Raw genomic sequence first — 26,167 nt, forward strand, 5'->3', positions numbered from 1 at the left:
GTGTGGAAAAGAGGTTTATAAAACCATCACAGGATATGAAGGAGTCTGTTGAAGTGACTTGAAAGCAGAAGATGGATCCTTGGCAATCAGGAAACTGTAAAGTGTCTCTGCTTGGACGGAACAGAGGGTAAAAATTGAGGAACAGGAGGGAAAAAAAAAAAAACTACAGAACAGACTTTCAAGGAAAATTCACGTTTTGCATTAAGCACCTCTACTGTCAGTTACAGAATCTGTTTAATAGTCAATTACAGACGAAAAAAGAGTATGTAAACAAGAATAGGAAGTTTAGAGAATAACTAAAAAATGACAACAAATTGTGGATTGTGGGTATAAGACAAGGAATTAAGAAAACTTAAGATGAGTTTTTTGGCTGAGTAAGTGAACTGAGGTGGCCAAGATGTGAAGAAAGGATATGGATATAATAATTCCCTACTGAGTTTCATGGTCCCAAGAAAGCAAATAATGTAATTATAGCAGAGAAGCAGGAAATATAAATTAGAGGATAAATGTAAAGGAAGTTTTCTATGGAACTTATCTTCTAAGACGAGAACAACACTGAGATCGTTAATACCAATCCGTATATAAAACACAAACTGCTAGCCATATTCACCATAGGACTTGCTTTTATAAATGTAGGAAATTTCTAGTTGGGAGAATGTTAAAAAAAAAAACAAACTTGATTCACAATAAATTATTTAATTGTTATAAAAATAGAGTGTATTAGTTGGTAAAAAATGATTAATATTTATTGAGCAATTATCATGTGCTAGAGATTTATTTAAGCTTCAAAGAAATTACATATGGCAGGCACCAATATAGCCAAAATTTACAACAAAATCTGAATTGGTTAGCCAAGTCAGAGCTGATCACCTAATCTTATAACCACCAGGTAATACAGTTCCTGCCTTAACTACTGCTATACTGTGGAGGAATGAGTCACCATTTTCTTAAGAAAACCTCACCTTTTCTTAGGTCTTAAAAAATTTAAATATGAGGCATATGAAACTAGACCAAAATGAAAATTAATACAAGAACTTCACTTACAACACCTTGTAAGAGAATTGTTTTCTTTTCTTGGCATTATTAATGTATTGACAAAAATTTAATCATACTGATTTTTATACTACATTTATAATATAATGTTTAGTCTGGTCTTTTAGTGTCAGATTTGTGAATTTTCTCCTAGAACTGTCTCTATGGCAGGCTATTCTTTCTCAAATAGAAGTAAAATGACAACAGAATTTTATACACTTTTTGTTAATTATTTCTATGCAGGTAAAGTGATGATTTTTTTATTTTTTAACTGAAGTATAGTTGATGTACAATATTATGTAAGTTACAGGTGTACAATATAGTGATTCACAATGTTTAATGTTTATACTTTATAGTTACTATAAAATACTGGCTATATTCCCCGTGTTGTACAATATGTCCCTGTAGTTTATTTTATACCTGATAGTTTTACCTCTTAATCCTCTACTCCTGTGTTGTCCCTTCCCCCCTCCCCACTGATTACCACTAGTTCGTTCTCTGTATCGGTGACTCCGCTTCTGTTTTGTTTTATTTACTGGTTTGTTGTATTTTTTAGATTCCACATGTAAGTGGTATCATACTAAAGTCACTGTTTAAGTGAGAGATAACACAAACTCGACTTCTAAGGAAAAGAAGAAAGTGAAGGAAGAAAAAAAATGAATGGATTTCAGAGTGAGTTGGAAAGAAAAGTCAGAAGTCCCCCAGGGTCAACTGGTTGTAGAAATATGAACAGTGAGAAGCCCATGGCGCCTTGGTCTTTCTTACTTAGATGTCAACTGTAAGAAAAGATGGCATTGGTAGACTTAGGAGCACATGACTCATCCATAATTTTGATTTTCATTTATAAATAGCCTAACTAATAATCTCAGGCTTCCATTTTCATTTATGTTTTCAATTATCCGGAGTAATGTTCTCCCTTTTTTTCCCCCAAGCATTGACATATGTTATCATTTCTGTGTGTCACAAACCTTTAATCTCTTCTCTCTTGGATGGATCTGAATCACAGCTCAGGCCCAACTAGGCACTGATGCCACTTCCTCAGCAATATCTTTCCTGAAACTTCCAAACTAGGGTTAGTGCCCCACCCATAACCCAAATTAAGGTTATGCCTAATGGTCTGCTAGTTTTGATGACTATATAATTTATCTTCCAAACTTGGACATAATTAAGGGTGAAAGGAGATGCTATTATGATTATGTCAGCAAAACAGATATAAACTGTGATTACTCTACCTCTAGAAAACTCTTCTCAATTGTAACATTGTTAATTTGCCTTCTAATTTTCTGTTCCTTACGTAAAACCTTGCAGGAGGATGGATACAGTGACCATCTTTTACTTTGAACTTCTGATGTTTATCCCAATGATGGATGCATACTCCACAAAGGATATAACACAAATTTTGTTAAATTTAAAAAGATGATATAGATATTTTTAATATAATTACTTTTATAAAATTCCATTTTCTTTACATTTGTGGTTTACAGACATGATTTTTTTTCCTTTTAAATAAACTTAAAATTCATCCCTATGGGTACACTTAATTATAATTGTTTGGTGGTAGTTCAAAATTTCTACATAGAAATTATATATGTGAAAAAAGTTGTATGAGCTGTTTATATGTTCTGGAAATTAAATCTTTGTCAGTCGCATTATTTGCAAACATTTCTCCCATTCCATAGGTTGTCGTTTTGTTTTGCTTATGGTTTCCTTTGCTGTGCAAAAGCATGTAAGTTTGATTAGGTCCCATTTGTTTATTTTTGCTTTTATTTCTGTTGCCTGAGTAGACTGCCCTAGGAGAACACTGCTAAGATTTATGTCAATGTTTTGCCTATGTTTTTTGGATGTGATTTTAAAAGGGATTGTTTCTTTATTCTCTTTTTCTGATACTTCATTGTTAGTGTAAAGAAATGCAACTGATTCTGTATGTTAATCTAAACTTGTGTCATTGTTTTAACTAAAGCATTTAATCCATCTTTATGTACTGTAGTTTTTTTTTTTTTTTAATATACTTAGGTTGAAATCTTTCATTCTGTTTTGCTTTGTTTTGCTTATGTCTACCGAACAGTTTAAGTTGTTTTGGGTGTTAGCATTGGTCTCAAAATGTAATCTGCTATCAGTGGCACTGCTGTTGGGATTGAGCAAACTGAGCAAGTGAAATTGTATTTTTAGAGAAAGTAATATTTACTAGTCATGCCAAAATCTAAGTTTTGAACTTGGCAGAGGGTGGCTGAAGTACAGTGGAGAATAAGATCACTGGAGAATTAGGAGTGAAAGGACAAAGGAAATAAACATGCAGAACACAGACTAGTTGTCTGCCATCTATTTCTGAGAAGTCATCAATCTGGCCTCTATGAAGGCTGCTTGCATGATGCATTCTACTTTTCCCGCCAGCCCAAAACATTCTACTTTTACTCTCACTTGAGATAGGTTTCCAATGGCAATAAAAGACACAACTAACAATTAAGCTCCCTTCTTTAGTTACAATGATAGAATCTGTTTCTCAAAGACACTACATTATTATTGCAAATAGGATTTGATTGAATGCCCCAAGTTTAATCTGACACATTGATAACAGAATTCCTAACAAGACATAAATGTCTACTGAATAAAATTAATACACATTATTAATACGTCCCTGTGTGCAGTATAGTTATTACTGATGTAAATATAAAAAAACTTTGTTTTCTCTAGTCTTTGGTTTTGTTGTTTTCTTCCCCTTTCTCTATTATTTGCTTCAAATTTTTAAAGTTAGTTCTCTGAAAAAATTATTTTTTATGTATTTACTTAACTATCGTCTCTCCCACAAGTATCATTTTTTTGTCATCAACAATTACACAATCTGTTCTTTTCTAGAAGCAAAAAAAATATAAATTTTTTTTACTAAGCTTTATTTTAAATGTATCACATGGTATTAGTATACGTAAACATTTAACATTGACTTATATTTTATAAATTAGGATTCTTTCCCTCTTCTTATTTTAATAAGTTTCTTTACTCTTACTTATTCTTATTTTAATAGTTTCTTCATTAAAAAATTACAAATAGATGTATATAAATAAATAAGGTAACTATAATTTTTAACTAAGTCATTGCTTCTCTGTGAAATAATCATATCTATTCTATTTCAGAACAGTTTAGTGGTCAAGACAATAATTTCTTTCCTAAAATTATGTAGAATTGAGAGCTTTTCTTCAACTACAAACAGTACACAAATGCAACAACAAGATTTAACTTGTGTACGATTAAGAATTCTAGGATTTGATATCAAACTTCTCTCTGCAGAAACTAGACACATGAACTATGACAAAATCTCTTAAACTTCCTTTCCTCATTTTTAAAATAAAGAGCATTATTTCTTCTAATGCCTCTCTAAATGGGTAATGTACTAAACAAAGAAGGCCAGTGTATGTGTCAGCACTGTGTAGAATAAACACTATTATGGACATGAACAGTACTCATATATTGTTAGCCATTCACAATTAGCCGCCTAAGATACAATGTGAGAATTTATCCTTCTTTCCCCCAAAGTAATCCTGTCCAATTTTCACAGTGCTATATAATAATTAATCTATAATCCACTCATTGTAATTTTTCCATTTCTAGATAATCATTTTACTTATAATGGAGACTTTGTGATATCTATGTTTTCCCTTTGTCTACTTTAATGCAAGCCCCACATTATTCTAATTTTTATTATAATGTTTTATAGCAAGAGCCACATTATTCTTTAAAAAATTATTTTAGGTATTCTTTCAATGTCCAAAGATGTCCAAAATACACATATATGGCTTTGTTTTCCAAATAATTTCTTATTTAGTAGTAGTTTTAGCATTTTATTCTTATTAAAGTAATACATGTATAGTTAGGACTCTTAATAATTTATTTTCTTACCTGAATAAAATGACTTGTTTTATTATTATGGGTATACATTGTTTTATTTATTTTATTAAAAACAAGTCATTATTGTTGTAAGTATAAATCAATCAGCCATTGATTTATCTACATTTCAATTATATCTAGCTACATTTTCATACCATTACATTCAAAATAAGAATTCTTATAAAAACAAGTTCATACTGTATAGCATAGGGAACTAAATTCAATATCTTGTAGTAACACATGGTGAAAAAGAATATGAAAACAAATAAATGTATGTTCATGTATGACTGAAGCATTATTCTGTACACCAGAAATTGATACGTTGTAAACTGACTATACTTCAATAAAAATATATATACAAAAAATAAAAGTAAATAAAAATGAAAAAAAAGTAAGAATTCTTAAATCGTTTATCCTCTTATCTTCTTTTTTTATGCAACACACAATGGACCAGAAACAGTGATGATATTATCTTCTCATTTTTTCATTAGGTCATTTATGCCTGCATCATGTCTTAGTATTCTGGTAAAAATATTTCATAACCATAATAAATAAAAGATAAAATAAAAATGTTTCTAACTACTCCTGATTGTAGTAAAAATGTTTATTAATTTACCTTATTTATTAAAAAAATAAAAATAAGTTTCTGAGGGAGAAGAAAATTACTTCCACTATTATGATAGCAGTAACTGATTCAGACAATAATCACCAATGGGGGATTGGCGATAAAATAAGTGGGTTCATGTTTGAGTTGAAAATACATGACTAGCATCCAAGTAGCTTACCACAAACTTTGGATGCAATGGGAAAAACAGTAACTTCATTGTGTAATAACATAGTGGATTACATTTTAATGATGTAATTAAAAATTTTCATTAATGGTGCAAATTGATATTATGTGTGTACAGGTGCTATATACTGAAAATGGCACAGAATCACTATTATTGTATTATTAGAAATACACAAAATGAACCTGACCACGAAGAACTGAAAGACATCTTACAAATGTAATCCCTGAGCTCTTTCTGAATTAAAAGAGACAAAGAAAAATTGATGGACCGCTCTAGATGACAGGAGAATAAAGAGACACTTCTACCAAATGCAGTGCATGATCACAGATTCAATTCATACTGAGGAATAAAAGGCCATATACACATTACTTAAATGAATGAAACTTGAATATAAACTGTAAATTAGATAAGAATATCAATATTAATTTATCTTACTTTGGTAATTTTCCTCTTTATAAAAGATTACACTTTTCTTCCTTAGAAATAGGTACCAAAGTGTTTAAAGGTAAGAAATATGATTTCTATTGCTCTCAAATGGTTAATGAAAGTACTATAGATAACTATAGATAAAGTATTATAAAAGAGAAAAAAGTAAAGAATATAATAATTATATTCTAGAGTTCTTCGTGATATGCTTGAAACCATTCTACAAGTTTGGAATTTTATAAACTTAAAAATCAACACAATGTCTTTTCTTTATTGGATATCTTACACTATAGGATGAAGTTTCCCTTTTAATTATAATTGTGACACCTTGAATCAGCCCTATCAGCCTAACCCTGTCACTAAAGTACCTTTTATTTTTTTAAGTCTAATGCTTCCTGTATTCACCCTGCAAATGCATACAGCCTGGAAGAGACAGAGTGGTCCCAGGACCTTAGGTTCTTAAAACCTAAATTCAGTGACAGTCACCGAGCTCTCCTACTCCAAGAATCTGTTTAATGAATACCTTTCTTGGTCTGAACGTGCTTCTAAGCAGGTACAGGCCAGACAAGGAGTCTTTGGTTAGGACTGCCACCATATCTACCTTCTTCTTCTGCCTCTATGTTATCAATTGGGTAGCAATAGGCAGTCAACCCATCAAGATCACCATGATGTACACTTGTATTTCCACCCTTGTGTCACCCAGAGAAATGGTAGCAGGGCACGCCCTGGGATTATAGGCATTTGAAGTTTAGACTGAAATATGTAATCAAAGATCTGTGTTAGGCTTCACTGCAGCTCAGTGTTTAATACATTTTATCTTTTCATTAATGTCACCTTTTGCTAAAACAATATTTTGTACTCTTAGAAAATGATATGAGAAAGCCTAGTTAATTCAATTCTTCACCTAATTTATAGACAGAACATTTCAGGTAAATTCAGAGGTCTTCAACAATGATAATGAAATAGTCCAGACCTTGGCAGAAAATGTAGTTTTCAGTATATAAAAGCACTGGAAGCTTACTGGTTTCATCCCATTTTTAATCCCCCATGTGGTTTCCTAAGAGTTGAAGGTTTTGGCAGGACTTGAGCACTTTAACGAAATGTGAATAATCCAGAAAGTATAAGCATTTGAATAGTGTCATGCATTTAAAGAATGATGACTAAAATTAGATATGTACATAATTACTTCATTTATAGTTGTAGGTAGTAGTAATAAACTTTTGGCATGGTAAGAATACTGTTATAATTAATTACTACTTTTCTCAGGCTGTTAGTGAAACAGATCTGCTCTGTATATACAGTTTTGTGGTGAGTAGAATGGTTCTTTGGCATATGATATTCATAACAAAGAGGAAATGGTCCATGTCTTTGGGTGAACTCATATGTGTCAGCACAGTTTATTATGCAGTTTTATCTAATATAGCTGGAGAGAAAAAGATTACAGTCAATGACTTAGAGAAAAAAATGTCCTTAAGAAATTTTTAATCATTTTATTTTCAGAAAATAAAAGTACGTCTCAATGAATTTTTTAAAACAAAGCCACAGAAACTAAGTATTTAGAGTATTAAAAAAATCAGATAATATACAAGTGTGGCTTTTCAATTAATGGCCATTCATCTTATTAAAAATTAAAATTTTCCTAGGATTTTTTTCAAAGAAAGCAGTAAGATGTCAGTTACTAGGACAATTAATTTATATATTAATTGACCTATAATTATCATACTCTGAGCCAATAACTTAATAATCTCAAAATCAAGATTTCTCTATATTGTCTTCCGAGTAACTGCTCACATTTTAAAACAAATATAAAAATCACACTTTCAAAAATGAAATTTCCATTTCTTATTGAAATTCTCTCTCCCTCATTCTCTGTTTAAAACAAAAACAAAAATACCTTTGTCCTCACATTCTTCTCCAGCAAATGCTAGAGGTACATGTCTTCAATGTTTTTTCTTAGTTTCTTTTGATTAGCTCCAATTTGGCCTCTGCCCTACAGTTTCACACAAATTCATTTTCTGCAAGATCACCAACACACTCTTCCTTACTAAAACCAACCTTTGGTTATCGGTTGTCGACATCCTTGACCTTCCTGGAGAATTTAAAAAACGTTTCGTCTTCTCGCCCTGGAAGGAGCCCTCTGCTCCCAGCATGACATCTTTTGGGTCTCCCCACATCCCTCTGTCACTCCATCTCTCTCTGGTTGCTTCCTCTGCTTCTCCCTAACTTCTGAATATTACAGTGACCCAGGGTCAGCCCTCCAGTCCCTTCTGTTTTCTAACTACCCTCTCTCCTTTTGCTATGGCTTAATTGTCATGAGAGAGATCCAAGGAGAATAGGAAAGCTTTTCTCCTTTAGGGCACACGGCAGAAATGAGCAAATTCCAAGTCTCTTCCTGGTGCCAAAATCTCTCTTTAGCTGGTCTGTTTCTTCATTTACACAAGGTATCTTTAAACATTATAAAAACTCCTGGCTTAGCAGTAACATGTGCTTTTTGGGCCCCTTTCTTTTGTGTTCTGTTTTCTAGATTTATGTGTGTAACTGACTCACACACCCTTACATGTTTAAATTACTCAGGGTTAATTTCCTAAAGTAACTGTTGTGGTCGCTTTATTCTTCTGGTGGTGTTTTACACAATGATGTAAATCATTTCTAGTCTTTAGATCAAAACAATTGGCATATTACAACTAGTTACATCAGGCTATCCAAATGTACTTCTTATCAGAAACAGACAAACAGAAATAGATGTGGAAAACAAACTTAAGGTTACAAAAGGAGAAAGGGAAGGGGCGAGGGATTGATTAGGAGTTTGGGATTAGCAGATGCAAACTACTGTGTATAAAATAGATAAACAACAAACTACTATATAAAAAATAGTTAAACAACAAGGTCCCACTGTATAGCACAAGGAGCTATATTCAATATCTTATAATAACCCATAATGAAAAAGAATATATATGTATAACTGAATCACTATGCTGTACACCAGAAGCCAATGCAACATTGTAAATCAACTAAACTTCAATTAAAAAAAATGCACTCCTTAGGAACATATGAAATTAAGCTGATTAAATCTTGTAGTATTTAAATTATTATTGATAGAACTGATAGCCAGATTTTTTTAAAAAGTAAGATGAATAATGATTTTCTCTTTTTTTGGTATTTACCAGACCCTGGACAAAGGATATAAACCTAGAGGAGACATGGGTCTTTTTGTGAAATAACTTGTTTCCTAGGAATATATATATATTACATATATATATGTAATATGTGCATAAATAACTATAGAATGAAGTCATCCTATGAGAAATATAGGTAGTGTTTATAAGGCTACAAGAGGAAAGATCTACTCTTCCTGCAGAATATGAGACATCTCCATAAAGATGACATTTAAAACGAACCTCATGAATCACCCAATATGTATTAAATTTGAAGGATTCCTGCAGCAATTGTGTAGTCATCCGAGTATCTCTTCCCACAGGATTTCTTGATTCTATTCCCAAGCTTAATAAAATACAAAATTATCTTTCCTTCAGCGTTAAAAATTTCAGCTAACAAAAAGTTAGGATCCAAATTCCATGATAGTTTTTATTCAGAATGATGAACTGAGAAAGAATTTAGAAATTTCAAGAATATGGGAAAAATAATTGAATTTAATTGATTTAAGAAATATCACAACATATATGTATCTCAACACATTATGGCTGGTTTCCATCAGTTGCATTTATCATTATCAAAGCTCAAACTGCCCCATCATTAGCAAGGGCATTCTCTTCAAATTAGCTCATTTCTTCTCATGTGACCTATAAGTCTTTGATATCTTTGTCACTATCCTGTGTGACACTACGTTCCAAGCTTTCCTTGGACATTTCTTGCTCCAGAATTGGAACTGGCCATTTCTCTAAGACACTCCTTTTACTTAGTGGAACAAGTAATCAAGATCCCAATCTGAGTAATACGGGATCTTATTGTTACTAGGTTGGCCATTCTTTTTAGGCCTCCTCAGTGGACTGAGACACGAAGATACATTGATGATAGATTAGACAGATGATAAATAGAGACAGATAGACAGACAGACAGACACTTTCAAGAGAGATGATGCTTCATGTGGTCTTATTGATACTTCTTTCAAATTTAAGACCATAAGACTTTTTACACATCTTCTTTTATATTACATTCATAACTCCTTTCTTTATTACTTAGAATCTAAGCTCTCTAGGGCGTATAACATAATAAATTTGTAGAGTCCACAAGCATTATTTAACTTTTTATACACACTTGATACACATGTGATAAAATGATATTAGCACTTCTGTTACATATATAGTTACTGAGAGCAGTTTAACTTTTTACACATGCTTTCCCAATTTCCCCCAATTTTAATACTTGTTTAATACACACAATGTCTGAGCATATGGTCATTACATACTTGTTCTATTTCATGTTTAACCCTTCTTCAATTTTAATTCTGTAAGTAATTATGTTTAATGTTCATCATTTTGGTTGTCTGAAAATCATTCTCTCGTAGATTTCTCTAGAAGGCTCAAGGGAACAAACTTTCCTGAGTTCCTCCATGTTTTAAAACCTTTATGTCTTTATATTGAAAGTCACTTCTGCTGGGTTTTATGTGGACTCACATTTAGTTTATTTTCTTGAGTATATTATGTATGTCTACTGTTTTTTCTGACAAAGCATTGCTTTTTAAAGTCTAATGATCATCTAATTTTCTATTTCATGGAAGTTTTTCTCTTGATGCCCAAATAAGTTTGTTTTTAAAAAGCTTATTAAGTCCAAAAATTTTAATAGAATATTTCAGGGGTTTGATCATTCTGGATCAAAACTCATAGGTACCCAGTACACATCAATACAAATTTCCATTTTTTTTAATGACAGAAAAATTTTCTCAGGTTTTAATTTTTCTTTTCTTTTTTATTTGTTCTTCCATGCTTTGTATTTCTTCAGAAAATCCTATTGTGTATATTTTTTTATCTTTGCTACCTTCAGTAACTATCACTTTTTATTGAACCTTTTCATCTTTCTTTTAATTTTTAAAATTGTCCTCTTAATCTTCTAAATTTCAAAAGGCTTTGTCTACTTTATTAATCTACTTATTTTTTTTACTTTATTCAGGGATTTTTCTTTTATTTTCAGTTATTTCTTGAGTTCAACCACCACACTACTCTAATTCTCATTTATGACTTGTTAATTTTTGACTTACTCTAATTCTCATTTATGTTGCTGTTTTACGTCTTATGTCATTTTCAAATGGTTTATAACTCATCTTAAAATTTTCATTTTCTGACTAAAAATGGACTTACATATGATCCAGCAATCCCATTCCTGGGCAAATATCAGGAAAAACAGTAATTTGAAAAAACACATGCACCCCAATGTTCATAGAAGCACTATTTACAATAGCCAAAACATGGAAACAACCTAAATGTCTGTAGACAGATGACTGTATAAACAAAATGTGGTACACACACACATAATGGCACATTACTCAGCCATAAAAAAGAATGGAATAATGCCATTTGTAGCAGCACGGATAGACTTAGAAATTATCAGATTAAGTGAAGTCAGTCAGACAAAGATAGATATCTTATGATGTCGCTTATATATAGAATCTAAAAAAAAAATACACATTTTATTTACAAACCAGAAATAGACTCATGGACATAGAAAACAAACTGTGGTTACCAGCAGGGAAAAGGCGAGAGGGATACATTAGGAGTTTGGCATTAACAGATACATATTACTATATACAACATAGATAAACAACAAGGACCCACTGTATAGCGCAGGGAACTATATTCAATTTCTTACAATGACCTCTAATGAAAAGAATCTGAATACATATATATGTGTATGTATAACTGAATCGCTTTGCTGTACCCCTGAAACTAACATTGTAAGTCGACTACATTTCAATAAAAAATAAGAAAAAAATTTTCATTTTCTGGAAGGATGTTATTCTGCACCCTATTACCTTTTCATCTTATAATAAACATACATGAGCTTTGCCTTTGACAATGATCTGTTGCTTATTTTTACAGAAAATAGTTTCTCTCAAGTTTTAAAAGGAGACATGGTTTGGAGACTTTTCTTACCTAACAGTTATTTTCATGTCATTTTCTAAAAGTGTTAAAAAAGAAAAACCCCACTATCATGTTTTGTGAAATTTTCTGGGTCTCCTAACCCAACCCCACCCCACTTTGCCTGGTCATTTTCTTTTTTTCTGTCCATATCTTGCTTAATTTTGATTGCACTCAGGAGTTTCTCCTCAGTGTGTAGCTCTGTCTCAGCAGAGAGCCCTGCCTAGTCACTTTGGGGAGTTTTTCATGGCTAGAAACACCCAGGGTGGAAAAATGATGGAAAGCACTCATATAAGGTCTGTATATTTCCTGTGTGGACAATCGTGGCAAGAATGGTCTCAACAATCCTTTGAAAAAGCCTATGTGGTGCATAATAACCCTGTGGTGTCTCAGAATAGGATTTATTCAGTTATTTACATGATAAGTTTGAAAGACATATTTTGTGAAGCCAAAGCACAATTATATTAAAAGTGGTTATTTTCAAAGATAACCACTTCTGAGGGGAGACATAACTAGTAGAATTTAACCAAAATGATGATACAACCTGAAGGGAAAGATACATATGTTTGTCATAATTTATACCTAATCTTGACAAACTGCTTAAAAATATCAAAGAAGATATAATAAGATAGCTGCCAAATTGAACAGTCCGTGCACTTCACCCTGGTGGTGTGGTAAGTGGTTTACAGATTGAGTATCTATGGAAAACAAGGAATCTTTTTTATAATCCCTCAGGAAATTTAGGCAGTCAGATGTTCTATTATTGTCTCCAATTATATATGAAAAAAATTCAGGAATTGGAGATGTGTGGGATGCATCAATTTCCATATTTTGTAAGGAATCATGTAAATTTCTAAAATATGGTTCTCAGTAAAAAATATTATCTTTGGAATGCCATTAACAACACATGCTTATTTTTAGTGACTCCTAAATATGTGTTCCCTATGGAGTTAGCTTGGTTTAAGTGTATGTTCTCCCAGTTGCCTACTGCTCATCAAAAAATTTACAACTTAGTAGATAGCACATTTCTGGACCAAACCGATTCTCTTTCTCTCACTGTATTGAAGAAGAATTTGCAGATCAGAGAGGTTAATTACCAAGTGTTTAAAATAAAGCCTGTGCTCAAAAACTATCTTATTGAATGCATCAATGAATTCATGTCACTCAATCAATGAAAAAACTGACACGCCACACATTTTTGTTGTTGACCCTTACTTTCTTGGTTAAAGACTTAATGCTCAGGCTCCAACCTTTTGTCATGATGTAATATGTGTTAAGCAGAGGTGTAAAGTCATTCCATTTGCATAACTTGGTTCATGCTGTCAGTGTGAATTGTAGAGACATAATTTTACTGCTGAGTTTTCTGTATTTTATGTTTCCCCCCATGGTAACCAGTGAAGTTTAAGTTTGTTCTTGCTTTTGAACTTTGAAAGAACTTTGTGAGAGACAATCAGAGCAGATTTTACTATGAGAATACTGATAATCTGTGGTGTTACAAAACCTGGCAGAAATTTGGGGATGTACTTTCATAGAGCCCCAAATAGTCTTTCTCTTCTATTCTATAGAAAGTCAACAACGTTTTATGTATGAATATATTACACTTGTATCTGTGTACTTAAGGTGGGGACATGAGAATGTGTGACTCCCTCTTTTATTATAAGCTATTTTGTCACTAAGATTCCGTATGTCTAGACATGTTTATAGGCCTCTTCCAGGAGCTTATTTATGGACACTCTACAAAGCTTACAAGGATATATGATAATTCATGGGAACAAGAGAAACACTATTGATAATGGAAGCTTTAAAAAAGATAGTGCCCTTTGCTAAAAGCATAAGGTTCAGCTGATCTCCAGTGATTTGTGTCTCAGTGCTTTGAGAAAATTTACTGCAGGAAAAAAAATAACAAAACAAAAACCAAAATCTAAAATAACTATTTTTTCTCCCAACAAACAAGAGTCCAGGAACACATGACTTCACAGGGGAATTCTACCAAACATTACAAGAGAATGAGTATCAACCCTTCTCAAACTCTTCCAAAAAATAGAATAGGAGGAAAGACTACCAAACTCACTTTACAAGATCAGTATAACCCTGATACAAAAACCAGACAAGGATATTACCAAAAAATTACAGGCCAATATCTCTGATGAACATAGATGCAAAAATCCTCAACAAAAAAAATTAGCAAAGTGAGTTCAATACATTAAAAGGATCATATACCATGATCAAGTGAAATTCATTCCAGTGATGCAACAATGGTTCACCAACCACAAGTTAATGTGATATACCACTTTAAAATGAAGGGTAAAAAAATTATATGACCATCTCAATAAGTGTAGAAGAATATCAAATAACGTTCAACATCCATTTTTGATAAATATCCCTACAAAGTTGGTGTAGAAGGAACATAATTCATCATAATAAAGGTCATATATGACAAACCCACAGCTACCATGGAACACAACAGCAAAAGGCTGAAAGCATTCCCCTAAGGATGCTCACTCCCTCTGCTTTTGTTCAACATAGTATTGCAAATCTTAGTCACAGCAGTTAGGCAAGAAAAATGAAAGGCATCCATATGAGAAATGAAGAAGTAAAACTGTCACTTTTTTACATGACATGATATCATATACAGAAAACCCTAAAGATTCAACCAAAAATTTTTAGAACTAATAGATGAATTGGGTAAAGTCACATGACATAAAAATCAATATACAGAAATCTGTGGCATTCCTACACATTAATGAGGAACTATCAGAAAGAGATACTGAGAAAAGAATTCCATTTATAATTTCATCAAAAAGAACAAAATACCTGGGAATAAATTTAACCAAGGAGGTGAAAGAACTGTGCAATGAAACTATAAGGCATTGTGAAAGAAACTGAAGATGACATAAATAAATGGAAAGAAATGTCATGCTCATGGGATGGAAGGATTATTATTATCACAACGTCCATACCACCCAAGACAATCTACAGATTCATTGCAATCTCTATCAAAGTGCCAACTGTGTATTTCACAGAACTCAAGCAATAATTCTCAAATTTGCATGGAACCACACACAAAAAAATAGCCAACGTAATCTTGAGGAAGCTGGAACTATCATGCTCTGGGCTTTTAAACTATACTATGAAGCTGCATAATTAAAACAGTGTGATACTAGCATAATAACAGACATGTAAATCAATGGATCAGAATTGAGAGAACAGAAATAAATCCATACATATATGGATAATAAATCTACAATGAGGAGTCAAGAATATACAGTGGGGATATAGTCTCTTCAATAAATGGAGCTGAGAAAAAAAGCCACATGCAAAAGAATGAAATTTGACAATTATCTTACAGCATGCACAAAAATTGACTGAAAATAGATTATAGACTTGAATGTAAGACTGGAAACAGTAAAATTTCTAGAAGAAAATACAGTTGGTAACCTCATTGACATTGGTCTTAGCAATGTTTCTGCGGATCTGACACCAAAGGCAAGGGAAGCAAACCAAATGAAAACACAACCTACTAAATGGAAAAAGCTATTTGCAAGTCATCTATCTATTGAAGTATTAATATCAAAAATAAAGAATACAATTCAAAATCAAAAATCAATCTGATTTTAAAATGAGCAGAGGATCTGAATAGATGTTTTTCCAAAGAAAACATACAAATGACCAACAGATACATAAAAGGTGCTCAATATCACTAATTAAAGAAATGCAAGTCAAAACTACAATGAAGTATCACATCACATCTGTTAGAATGGGTACCACCAAAAGGACAAGAGATAACACATGAGGACGTAGAGAATGTGCACCATTGGTAAGAAAGTAAATAGATGCAGCCACTGTGGAAAACAGTATGAAGATTCTTCAAAAATGTAAGACTAAAACCACCATATGACCTAGCTATTCCACTTATGTTTGTTAATCTGAAGAACACAAAAAAACTAATTTGAAAAGATAAATGCTCCCCTATGTTCATTACACAAGATAGCTGGCACAGTGATGCCATGATGCCCCAGCTGGAGCACGAGCTGTGAACCATCAACACAACATGGACCAGGACCTATGCTCACAGACTCCAAAGCTGTGTTCATGGGACTGTGAGAGTGTAGGCAGAATTTCCAGGATGTGAAGTCCAGGCTGGTGCTGTGTGTCTGGGAGAAGGAAGAGCAACTGAAGCGCATCACCAAGGTCCTATTCAATGCTCAGTTGGGTATCATCTTCCACACCTTCCCCAAATCCACCTTTTTCTCAGGGCTCCTTGTGTACTTCTCCGACCTCAGCATGGCCTCCCTAGGTTAACTGCTCAACCACTGAGTGAACTTCACCTTCTACCAGCTGCACACACGCCTGTAGCATCAAGTGCCTTGCTGGATGGACCAGCTCTGCATCTGCTGCGGGAAGATGCCTTTCCTTGGTGACATGACCCACGTCTGCTGAGGGTACCTCTATTGCCGAAGACAGACCCCCAGCCCCTCCTGCCCTACCCACTCTGGGCATCTGTTCACACAAGCAAGAAAAGTGGTCTCCTTCTTCGAAAAAAAACAAACAAAAACAAAACAAAACAAAAGAAGCATAATTATACCGCCCAGCTCAGAAAGACTAAAAGAGCCTAGATACCATGTGTTAGCAAGGATATAGAGAAATTAAAACTCTCCTACATTAATAGTGTAAGTTTTACATCCATGTTCCAAGACTCTAACAATGTCTACTAAGGCTAAATATACATAATCCCTATTACCCAGATTTCGTGGGGAGGGGATAGCTCAGTGGTAAGAGTGTCTGCCTAGCATACTTGAGGTCCTGGGTTCAATCCCCAGTACCTTCATTAAAAATAAATAAATAAACCTAATTACCTCCCCCCACCAAAATAATAGTAGTAATAATAAATAAAAGGGCCAAAACACGCAGGCTTAAAACAATGATTTAGGGGGAGGATATAGCTCAAGTGATGAAGCGTGTGCTTAGCAAGCACAAGGTCCTGGGTTCAATCCCTGGTACCGCCTCAGAAAATAAATAAATAAATCTTACTATTACCCAGATTTCCCTTTAAATGGAGACTTGAGAGAAATATATACAGTTGATTATCAAAAGCCATGCATGAAAAAATCCATAGCAGCAGTTTTTGTACTAACCTGGACTGAAAATAACCCAAAATCCATCAGCAGTAGAACTGGATAAAAGAACTGTGGAATATTCACTCAATGGAATAATATCCAACAATAAAATTAAATTAACTAGTGTTAAATGCAACAACAGATAGGAATTTCATCCACAAAATGTAGCACAATAGAAGCCAACTACAAAAAAGTATAGATCTTAAAATCACATTTATATAAAATTCCAAACTGAAAAAGTTAATCTATTAATACTGGAAAGCTAGCTGATATTGGGCTGGAATAAGTAACCAGAAGGAGGTATGACAAGCAGTTCTGAATACTGGTGATATTCTGTTTCTTGATCTGTGCATTTATGTGTATATGTTACAGGTAAGTTACGAGAAAGCAAGCTAGCAAGCAAGCACACCTATGTATCTCCATTAAGAGGAGACTCTGATTGACTAAAGAGACATATAGAAGTTGCCAAACTGCACAATATCTTTAAATGAAGCTTGAAAATAAACCAGTTATGTTTGATCCCTGTTTCAAAAAAATAACAAGAAGCAATTATTGCTATGGTTATAATGGAAATGAGTTTTTAAAACTCTTAAGATCTTTCCAGTGGCTGTAAAAATCTTTTCCTAGCTTTAAATATTCTGGAAAAACTCTCTTATTAACTGGTGAATGCACCAATTCTTATTATTTCCTCCAAAATAAATCTAAAATCAACACCATTAATCTTGTCTGCCAAGTCAAATGTGTAGCTTAAGCCCCTTTTATACTGAAAGGAAAGAAGAATTTAAGTTTCCTACATCCCTACTATGTCCCGTTAGCGCCAGAGGTGGGGCCAGTCAAAATAGCTGTGTCCCTCAAGAAGTAATCATCTAGTTGGAGGTGTGGCATGGCACACAATTTCATTATGTCACTCTGTCAGGGATAATTACCTTAACTTTACACAACTTTGTCATGTAAAATGGCAATTAAGCCATTTATTAATAGGCTTCTTTCCTGGAAATAGCACCATTTTTATAGCTGTTCTTAACTCTGAACTGACGACACTGTATTGTAGGCTCATTTATCTTTCTTGTCTGTTTCCTTTTTCCAGGAAGTGTTTGTCTTATCTGATTCAGACCTTGGAAGGCTCCTTTGGAAATTCTAAGACTCCTCACCTTCATAACACTGGAAAATGTACGTTTAGTGAAGGGGAGTGATTTGGAGCTAGGATGAATGCTGTTATGTGCATATACACACATAGGCATATAGTATTTCAGCATGATTTTTACAGCTTTTTGAGCGTGGGAGGCTGGCAGAGAGAGGTCCTTGTGAGTTTCATGAACTTAGGTGTGCTGGGAAGAGTTCAATCGCCTGAAACTATGTGGCAGGGATGTGAGTGAAGATTCAGGTGATTCAACTTATGTCAGTACTCCTTTCCTCGTTTATCATTGTAATGTGAATGACTTACTAGGCTCTCACGAGGACGTCTCTGGGGAGACAGAGGTGTTGTAAATTATAACACTGCCTCTGTTGTTACCTACAAGAGTCTTATCCTAGAGAACAGAGTGCCTTTTTTTTTTTTTTCTTCTAGAATCCAATAAATAAGTGTGCTACCAGAAGGGCCATAAAAACTCAAACCTTAAAGCTCAGAATCATTTAGAAACTGCTAACACAGGAAGTCTAAAAGCAGGAACCACATCCTTGCCTGTGGTTCACCTACACCCTATAAAAACAAGAGCTGCCATGCCTATTTCAAAGCTGGGCAACTGTAGCTGACCTCAGAGCGAATGGTACTTTCTAGAACAATGAGCTGGTTTCTTTTTACATCAAGACTGGTGCAAGGAGCATTTCTTGCAGCCAGATAAGAAGTAATCCTTTGGCTGTGATTCAGATGGATTTGAAAAGTATGATTTTCTTGGAAGGAAAATGAAACCTTTAACTGTTTTCTCCTGCCACCACAACAGCACTAACAGTGATTTACTGCAGCACGTTGCCTAATTTTCCATCTGCATATTATTTGGAAAAAATAAGACTTAGGGTAATGTAATGTGCAAATGAGTGAAAACAGAATTTGTTTGCTTTCCTTCCTGCCTACACATAGTCAGGTTTCTCTTATATGTGAAGCATCAAATGTGTTGGCTTGGTGTGTAAGCTGTATTTCAGTGGGAGTGTCAGTGTGGGTTTCAGAGTCAGGCTGCCGAGGCATCTTTTAGGAAGGTGTTACAGGTAAAACACCAGGAGACGGCATTTATGTGAGGTAAAGTAAAGGGCAGCTTATGAGCTATTCTGTCAGAAGAGTTAAAGAAGGCTTTAACTTTCTAGACGAGTCAGTGGGGAAAAAAATCCTCTGCATCCATCGATTTAGGTTACAGTAAGAAAAGAAGAGGATTTTCTCTGTTAGTTGTTTTTAGCCTCTCCAGACCTTGAAAGGGGATGGAGTTAAGAGCCAAAAGGGTGGGAGTCTCCCTCCAAAATCTAACTCTTCAATTAGATCTATTCCTCTCTTTTTCTCTCTTTGACATACTGAAAACACAACTTTCAGGTAAACAAAGTTAAAGAGATGATTTTCTTTCTTTTTAAGAAGTCAGAAAACCATTAGTGAAATCACAGTAACTAAAATCACAGTGCAAGCAGAAAGGTGGTCTCAACCGGTTTTAGGCTTTTTAAAGAAATCCTTCTCAGGATATGAAGGCAGACTGCCTGCCAGCATCCCCTTTAACTAAGTTAATGCCATCAAAGGAAGGGACTAATCTATCAGCATAATACAATAGCCAAGCTTAGTGAAGACACACTTAGGGTTCATTTGAAATTCAGTCTTGACGTGACAAATAATGCTATGAAGAAAAGAGGTGAAGTCTATCCATGTATTTGTATCTCTGTTTATGACAAAAATAATACAATTGGCAGTTTGGATAAAATCAGTGTTATATATTTAATAAAATTATTTTTAAACTCTTAGAAATGATTATTCTCTTAATGTCCCCTAGTAAGATTATTAAATTATATATAAGAAAGAGGTAAATTGAATATTACATGTTAGGAAAATAGAATTCCATTGAATAGAAAGTTATCTGATAACCTCACTCCACCCTGCTCCTCAATCAGCATCCCATTTCAGGACTGTTTTTATTTTAGCTCTGGATTCAGCCTGTTAGAATAAAAAAATCATGTGCCAAGTGTTCTGCTGCCTGTTTGAAGACTTCACTTATGAGAAAACCCTTCTGGCTCATTGGAAATGAGACCTGGCATTTCAATATTTCTGCAAAGTCTTCAGTAGATGATGTGCAGGATTGTATATGAACACTGTGTACATGGCCAAAATTCATATGTAGTACTAGGGAAGAGGCATAATTGCTGTATGAAATCAAACTATTGGCACATTTATTGTCTCTGATTTGAGGAAAGGCGATTTTGACTTGAGAAGGAACTGGAGATTACAAAGCACTGGTGTTAAGTGTATTTTAGCAGAAAAATTGGTGGTTTCCTCACCCTTAATTTACCCAGATACTGCTGATTTTCTTTTTTTCCTAAGAAGGAGCTCAGTAGATTTTTTTTTTTCCTTGTGGATCCAGTTAGTCCTGCAATTCTGTGAAAACAATCTAAACTTACTGGCTACATTATGAGAGCAGAAGAGAATAGAATAACACCTCCTTGTCCCAGCTTTCTACTCCAGTCTTTTATCCTCTCACAGGTGTGCCAAGTCATGGGGAAACATGGTGGTCTCTAGGGAAGCACTCTGGAGCCAGAGTGTGTCAGGGAATGTAATCAATAGCAGATCTAAGGATACCCGAGTCCTGGCTCATCGGCCCAGTGCATCAGTGTGTGAAGGCTTTTTCTCGCAGAGAATATGGATACATTCTCAGTAGCTTCACTTTTTTCCAATCTGTATGTTTACTATTAAAACAACTGGTATTATATACCCAGAGAATAACTCCATCATCAGTGACCTTACAATTTAACATCTTAAAAATAACATCCTATATTGCTTGAGCATTTTTTAATAACAGAATTGTAATCACCTATGATTCCTGTCAAGGAATTAAACTTGAACTTGGCTGAAGCAAGTAACTGTAATTATGTATCCAAATATCTCCTGAGAGAATCTTTACTCAGAGGTACAAGTATCTAATTCGGTGAGTTCAAAAAACTTCTAAAATTAAAAACAAATATTAGGCCTGTTTATTACATATTTTCAGGGGGTTTTTTGGCTAAAGAAACCATGACTTTTATCAGAATTTTATTCCAAAATAGCTGAGCACCACTGATTTTATAATGATTTTGTTATGACAATTAGTAGCAATAGGACTAAAGTAGTATTTTGCTGATGAATCAAAACTGAAATTTGTACAGCAAATTCAGAGAAAACTATAGGCATTTTCAAGTTTGTGATGTTTATAAAAAGACTGCCAACATACTAATCTCCTGTGACACATGATGATAGCATAGATTCCAAAATACTTCATGTTAGTCAGAAGATTTCCCCCTGGTATTATGTTTTCCCCTCCTCCTCCTCCCCCTCCCCCCCCTCCTTCTTTTTTTTAATAGGTAAACAGGTGCAAGATGTCCATTAGAAAATAGAGAATACAAACAAACTCCTAAAGATGTGAATTACAGTAAGGATCAATGACACAGTGATTCCTCACTTCCTGACACTAAGCGTTTTGCACATTTTATCTAATTTAGTTCCCCAAACCGCTTTATACATTAGGTACAAACAGGTAGTTAAAAAAAAAAAAAACAAAACCCCCACTTTTACAACTGGTAAAACCAACGCAGAGAAGATTGAGTCCTATGCCCGCAGTCAAAAAGTTAGTTAACTCTGGCCTTAGAGTCTGTAAATTAACCACCGTAGCTATGTTGCCTTGAGAATCAAAGATAACACAATACAGAGAACAGTACACACTTCAAGGCTCATGTCTTAGACTGAAGTAACAGAAGGGCTCCTCTACCACTTCCTTCCTATCAGCAACATCAGATCCTCCCAACTCCTATTTCCGCAGTCTTTGGCGTTCTCAACCCCTCCATTGCATCAACAACTTCAGTGGCATGGATTACATGTCATTGTTTCTACTTACCTTTTGTTTTCTTCAACCTTCTCTCCAGGAAAAAAGGACTTTATGATCAATGTTAAAAATGAGATTGGTAACAGCATGTACCCCTCTTGTCCCTTATCTGTATTCCTTAGGCTGACATGAAGGAGTACAATATCCAGGCTTTCACAGCTCGAGTCAACACAAACATGCCTACGAAATGCATCTTTGTGGAAAACTCACCACACACACTAACTTTCCTGAGGATAGTTTATTCATTAATGTCAGAAATACCTAATTTGAGGTATCAATATTGTTTAATAATGTCATGTATAGTATCATGGTCTCCTGTTTATGTTTATTGGGGAAAAGAAAGTGGATTCAACCACATCAAAAAGTAGCTATTCTCACTAAAAAGAGTTGAAGTTTTTCCTCTCCATACTGGCAATATGGCTAAGAACACAGATTAACTGCAAAACATTAACACATACTTCTATGATTAACAAATAAATTCAGCATCCAGAGACTGACATCATACTGAAATTCAAAACTCAGACATAGAGGCTTTCTGTTGTCTTAATACATCTTTCCAAGTTCTGAATAAGCATATGTATACCAACACACTTCAAGCAATTGCTTTATCAGTGCTTGAGAACCACATGAAAATATTTAAAAGCCCCTTGGGACAAGGAGCGATCATTCCCAGCACATCTGGCACGGAGGAAGAATTTGTCATACATCGAAGTGAATGAGAAGTTGGCATAAGAACATCTTACTCTATTTTTGTGTGTTTTCTATGTTTAAGTTTTGTTATGTACTTTGAGAAACACAAAATACTTCACATGGTCATTTGGTCAAAGTCAAAATAACCTTAAATTTGCACACAACCTTGAGGAAAATATCTTTTGTAAAAGTCAACTCTTGTAAATTGTAAACTCAGAGATTTGTTGGTAGTTAAATAAAAATAAATATTTGTTCCATTGAAAATAGTTTAACTGCTTCTGATTATTCAGATAGGTTGAGTTTATATCAATAGAGATAATTATCAGTAACAATATTTGCAATGTTTGGGATAGAAAACATTTCTCTCAGTGTGATTCCTCGTTATTATGAAGATATGCTTGAAGATACTGACAATGTATTGCCCTCCGTATAATGGTGATTAGGAGTTTTGCCACAAAATCTTATTTACATAAATAAATATATGAACAATTCTATTTACAAATAGCTTTACATGATTTCAAATACAGTTCCTCACAAAAGATATATCCAATATAAGTCAGAGTCTCAGTAATACTTTCAGAAATCCTGAAATAACACAAAGGCAGCTCACCTACATCAGCAACACATTTTTTAGGCAGTAAATACAGGAGTAAAGGGCATGAGAAGTATGCCAATTACTGGGTTTTGTTTGTAATTAATGCCTCGTTTTACGGTAACAACCTTATGACTCAATAACCTTTGGTGTTACAGTGAAATCTTCAGCTTTAGAAACATTGCTCCAGTTTGTGCATTTGACATAACATCAAACTGATGCTTCAAGAAAGGAGGATTCCCCATGACCACCTATCTAAAATGATTCCTGATATTAAAACTCTTATTTTCCAAACTTTTGATAGGAATTGTAATACAAGTTATCATCTGTTTTATTTCAACACTGATAATTGTATCAAATCCAGTAGTTTCCTATACACAGATGTGTAACTACGTAGGATACCACAGCTTTATTTCATAGCTCCAATTATTTCAGAATAGCACTGCCTTCCATTTATGTGATTTGATCTTCACAATATGAGAGGATGTGATAAATGCTGATAGACATATGTGTATCTCAGATACTTAAGTCTGATGCAATATATAGTTTGGCCAATCATTCAATCATTTTGAAAATAACCAAAAATTAAGGAAAATGAATCACTTTCTCCCCACATTCCAGCTAAATATTTTGACACAGATCCATCTGGATAGAGTCCTCTGCAATTTTTTTTCTGATGACTTATGCTTTTGAGAGTTTGGACAGCAATTCTCCTATAGTTCCATTAGTCCCTAGGTTGGCACACTGAGATTTCAAATAGAGATGGAAGGGCCTACTTTTTCAGATGCTGGTCTCAGACCTTAAACACAGCATCAGTTCAACAGTGTGTGAAAATAAAACATGGTAAGATGGAGCAAAGGTGGGGGGGTAAATCACTGTAAGGCTATAAGACAAAGATAAAAAGATCAAGTGAGCAAAAGACAGAAGTATTCTAGTGAAAAAGGAAACACAAAAAATGGTAAGCTGGATCTGTACAAAACAGTAGCTAATCACAAAAAAAATACTATTTAGAAACTGATTCAGACTCAGCCTTTAAGTATGAGCAATTATACTGCTATTACTAAGCATAAATATGTTTGATTGCCAGAGGAACTTATGCTTATTATGAAATACTTTATATATATAAAATAAAGTTGGACCCTTTAAGCAGACACTTCATTAATAAAACACTGTCTTTTTTAAAAACAAAAACCTCAAAGCTGATTGGAAATATGATTATAACTTACAGGTATAGGGTAAACAATCTCAACTTACTGTAAGCATAACACTATTCACTAGGTATTTAATTTATTATACACACACACACACACACACACACACGTGCTCACCTTACAATACAGCAAGTAATTTACCCTTTTCTCTCTATATAGATTCTCTCTCCAGTATCAGGTTTAATTTGTATGTAACCACATTAGTCTTTCAAATACAGTTTTATTTTAAGTTAGATTCTGACTCTTGAGAGATTTTCCTGCATCAAGTATATGCATATGTAACACATTTCAAAGGAATAGACTGCCTTTTAAGGAGAAACCAAAATCCAGAATGCTGTGTCTACTATATTGCTTCAAGTGCTTAAAATTCAGAAAGCCTGCTAAAAACCCTTAAGTAAAACCCAAACCCTAGATTATCCTACCAGGGAAGAACAGGATGGTCACAACCATCATAAATATACATACCATATGAATATCCACTTGATGTTCTGAGAAGATAACTCAAGCAGATGAAATGATGTGAGTCATAATTAAAAACACTCCAGCAAACATCCATAAAAGGTTTGCGGTAATATGAGAGGTCTTGTCTGCAGAACTATCATAATTCAGGCTTGGCATCTGGCTTTGCCTTGGTCACCAAAAGTCTGTTCTGGGTTATTATTGCACACTCCATGGACTGCATTGCAGAAATGATGGAAGCCAGTTTCCATATTAGTGTTAATTGACCACTGGCTTGGGATATCGCCTAAATCCCACAAAAAGTGATCTTACAGGGGGAGCATTGGATTTATATTATCAAAAGACTTTCCTTTCTTCTGCTGATCTCATAACTGCACACACACACACAGCAGGCAGCTGGCCAAAACACTCTAAAATAATGCCCCTAATTAAAGCAATCACTTTTACTATTTGATGAACAAACAGCTCCTTTTACAAAGTTTATCAAAAAAAAGATTATATATTGAATATCAATGAGGATTTTTCTTGAGCTCAGAGAATATTTCTACATTGTATTTTGACAACATAGATAGTGTGGAATGTGTGTGCTTGATCTTTTTATATCTTGGAATCTGTGGATAATTTACAGTCATCCACATTGTTGACACAGCACAAAATAATGTAAAAATCTAGCCAAAATAATGACTTTGGGACTAAGTTAATTTGGTTTGGTCTCTTTTTCATTAATTCTTTGTAAATGCAGTTTAATTTATTCTGCCCAATTCTGAACTTAAATTCATTAAAATCATGAGTTGCATACCTTAAAGTAATATGGCATAAGAATGTGGTAGTGTCTATTT

The 26,167-nt window shown here is 34.0% G+C and overlaps 1 long non-coding RNA gene across 2 annotated transcripts in view; it reads right to left on the minus strand.

Annotated features, from left to right (window-relative positions):
* LOC123614502 (uncharacterized) overlaps nucleotides 1-25,461 on the minus strand; it is a 455,655-nt gene extending 430,194 nt beyond the window's left edge. For both annotated transcript variants that reach the window (XR_012508250.1, XR_012508249.1), the window contains exon 1: nucleotides 25,335-25,461. This is a non-coding gene — a long non-coding RNA (uncharacterized LOC123614502). The remainder of the gene's footprint in view (nucleotides 1-25,334) is intronic.
* Nucleotides 25,462-26,167: the final 706 nt, after the last annotated feature.

This window comes from Camelus bactrianus, chromosome 7, assembly GCF_048773025.1.
Source record: "Camelus bactrianus isolate YW-2024 breed Bactrian camel chromosome 7, ASM4877302v1, whole genome shotgun sequence".
Lineage (NCBI taxonomy): Eukaryota > Metazoa > Chordata > Mammalia > Artiodactyla > Camelidae > Camelus > Camelus bactrianus.